The sequence below is a fragment of the Nycticebus coucang genome, chromosome 4 (assembly GCF_027406575.1).
Source record: "Nycticebus coucang isolate mNycCou1 chromosome 4, mNycCou1.pri, whole genome shotgun sequence".
Classification (NCBI taxonomy): Eukaryota; Metazoa; Chordata; class Mammalia; order Primates; family Lorisidae; genus Nycticebus; species Nycticebus coucang.
The window spans coordinates 127568062-127571752 of NC_069783.1; the positions used below are offsets into that span (position 1 = coordinate 127568062).

At 46.2% G+C, this 3691-nt stretch overlaps 1 non-coding gene across 1 annotated transcript; it reads left to right on the forward strand.

The window, feature by feature from the left end:
• Window positions 1-587: 587 nt before the first annotated feature.
• On the forward strand, window positions 588-716 carry LOC128585269 (small nucleolar RNA SNORA11). The gene has a single exon (XR_008379989.1). It is a non-coding gene; the product is annotated as a small nucleolar RNA SNORA11 (small nucleolar RNA).
• The last annotated feature ends 2975 nt before the right edge of the window (window positions 717-3691 follow it).

Genomic DNA, 3691 nt, shown 5'->3' on the forward strand with positions numbered 1-3691 from the left:
TGGATCTTGCTTCTAACCTAGACTCCCTAGAAACTAGGCATGTGGAAGATATGCCTCCTTACATGAGATAATTCTTTAAAAAGGCAAGCGGGTGGTGGGTGTGGAATTCTACATAAGAGACCCAAGTCTAGGTTCACCAGAGACACAGAATCAACTGGGTGTCTGCAGATAGAGATCTGTTCGAAGGAATTAGTTCTTACAATTATAGAGGCTCACAAGTCCATGATCTCCAGGGAAAACCGGCGGGTTGGAGATCCAGAGAATAGTTACTGCTGCTGTCTTGTGTCCAGGTTTCTCAGGGCAGCGAGTTGGAAAATCATGCAGCTTTCCTCCGTTACAGGCTGTGTGGGGAATCTTCAGTCTTTGCTCTTCAGGCCTTCAACTGATTAGATGAGACTCACTCACAGGGTAACAACTGCTTTACACAAAGTCTACTGACTCAAATGTTAATCACATCTGAAAAACACCTTCACAGCAATTTCTAAGCATGTTTGACTAAACATCTAGACACTACAGCCTAGCCAAGTTGGCACATACAATTAACCAGCTCAAGAAGTCTGTGTGTGTGTGTGTGTGTGTGTGTGTGTGCAGTGTGCTCACATCAGGGGGCCAGAGGAATGGCTCCCCTGTTTATAAAACTCCCTACAGGAATCTGGGGTCATTGTGATGAGGGGAGCAAAACTTGTGGCCTCCCTAAGAACATATGGGTGATCAATGTATAATTCTCTCAGCTGTACTGTAGTTTTGAAAAATTGCCTAAGAAAATATTGGAAAAGCCTGTGGCTCAGAGGAGTAGGCGCCAGCCCCATATGCCTGAGGTGGCAAGTTCAAACCCAGCCCCGGCCAAAAACTAAAAAAAAAAAAAAAAGAAAATTGGGTGCAATTCATGGCAAAGGCAGCAAATACACAACATGCGTGTGCAGCCACCCTCTCTGCCTGAGACCACGAGAGACATCGCTCATCAGCCAAGGCCCCTCATGCAGTGAGTTCTATGGAGCTCAGCCCCAAGAAGCCAGGCTTGGTTGGAATGGGAGTTAACATCTAATAGTATTCCCAACCTTCCACGTGGCCCAGTACCACCACCAGGGCACCCCTAAACTCTTTACTGCACGGCCGGTGCCAGCAGCACTAAATGCTACGAAAACACTTCTCTGGCCTGGGCCTTCTTCAGCATCACTCCCCCCTCCACCATCTGCTATGCATGGTTGGAGACCAAGAAATGGAATTGCAGCCCAAAATATGGGTGGGGAATTAACTGGGCTGGCTGGGATTTTTTGTCGCTCATCCCGGCACTCCTTCTGGCACACAGGAGTACAAAAATCTAAGGAAGATACTGAACCCTTGCCTCACTGCCCTCCCCCACACTGCCCCACTTTCATTCTTTGCCTGCTCTTTGCCCCTATCCTAGGTTTCCTAGCCACCTACACCATGAACACCCTCTGTTAAAACTTTCAAACAAGCCAGGCCTGGTGGCTCACGCTGATAATCCTAGCACTCTGGGAGGCTTAGGCAGGTGGACTGCTTAAGCTTAGATGTTTGAGATAAGCCTGAGCAAAAGCAAGACCAGATTTCTACTAAAAATAGAAAAACTACCTGGGTATGATGGCTGGCACCTGTAATCACAGCAGCAAGGGAGGCCGAGGCAAGGGGATCTCCTGAGCCCAAGAGTTTAAAGTTGTCATGAGCTGTGATGCCACCGCACACCCTCAGGGCAATAGAGTGAGATTCTATCTCAAAAACAAACAAACAAAAAAAAAACAACTTTTAATCATGCCAGGAAGTTGCAATAGTGTGGTGGACTATGAGGTTGGAAATGGCCCATCTGGGTAGGACAGTCATGAGGACCACTGCTGGCGAGGTCCAACCTTTGGAAGGCTGCATTTCCCCATGTCCCACCCGAAGGGAAAGGCAGTGGCTGTGGGATTCCTTTCAAGGGGCCAGTGCTATAGGGACCTGAGGTCCACTGAGAACAGGTAGGAGCTGTCAAGGTCCATTTTGGAAAACTGGGCCACCTTGTCTGGCCTCAACAGCAAACAGAGCAAATGAGGTGCCTGGCTTTACAGAGTAAACAGTCCCTCAAAAAGCAGACGGTGGCTGTCTCCGACGGCGTGAACATGACATTGAGGAACACAGAGCAGACCCCACTCTGGGAACAATTCTACTCCAGAGGAAAGAAGTGGCCTTTTGCGCTGACCTCACATGCCCTGCTGAGACAGAATACTAACCTTTCCTGCAGTGTCTAATGTCAGGCACTGCCCCATGTACTGTAGAGGTTTGGAGTATCCCTAGCCTCTATCAGATGGCAGGAGCCAGGGCCAGCTTCCTGTGCAGGTGACAGTGTAGTCACACAGGGCTCCACACTCAGAAGGACTCAGTGCTTGGTTTAATGTTCCTATTGTCATCCTGAAATTCTTAATAATGTGTTTTGTGAGTGAAAGTCAATGTGACAATGGAGGTCATACTTACATGATAAAATATGTCGTTCCTCCTCACCCTATTTGCATATACACACAAATGTAGCACTGTTCCTTGAGCAGAGAATTCCAGCGGCCCCGTATTGTATGATAGTTCAGCAAGCCCTGAAGCCTCAAATACAAGGTGAGGGTGTGAGCACTGGAACTAACTCGGGGGTGAGGGTGGGCGGAAGCCCAGGCTTTCTGTTAGAACTGTAACTTGCTTAGAAGACAGAAAAAGATAAGGGCAGTACCTGTGCCTCAAAGGAGTAGGGCTCCAGCCCTGTATACTGAGGTGGCAGGTTCAAGCCCAGCCCTGGCCAAAAATAAATAAATAAATAAATAGATAATTGCATCCTAAGACATATAAACAGCCAAGAGCAGTATTATATTCTTTCTTGCTCTTATTACCTCCCTTCATATGCCAACAACTGCACTGAAAACAATGACAGTGAAGGAAAGTGAAAGATGGGGTGGCCCATCACTCCCTTTTCCTCCCTGTTCCTCCTGACTCATCCATGAGCAGAAAGTATAGCATGTTGGTAGAATAGACGCGTACCAAGAAGTGAAATGAAACAATTCAGTGGGTGCATGAACATTTCCACTGTTCCAGTAAGAAATACATATGCATGTTTAAGCTATGAACTCAAATTGTACAGTTTTCTTGATTCCATGTAAGTTATATTTGCATCGAAAACAGGACTGTGGCTGGCACAATGGCTCACACCTGGAATTCTACAACTCTGGGAAGCTGAGATGGGTGGATCACCTGAGCTCAGGAGTTCAAGACCAGCCTGAGCAAGAGTAAGACCTCATTCCTACAAAACCCAGAAAAACTAGCCCCAAGTTGTGATGGGTGCCTGTAGTCCCAGATACTTGGGAGGCTGAGGCAGGAGGATTGCTTGAGCCTGAGAGAATGAGATTGCTGTGACCTATGACTCCATGGCCCTCTACCCAGGGTGACAAAGTGAGACTTCGTCTCAAAAAAAAAAAAAAAAGAAAGAAAGAAAGAAAACTAAAACTACACAGTATTAAGATGAATGATAAGATTCATATTAACAATTTTCACCTCTAATTTTTCTTTACTTAGTAAGGAAATAGCAAATTAAAAGCACTGTGATAAGAGAGAAAAGAAGAAAAAGAAAAAAATAAAAGAGCTTTATACTTCAGTAGCTTTAATGGCATTTTGCCCTGATTTTTGAACAAAGGACCCTTATTTCCAGTTGACACTGGACCCT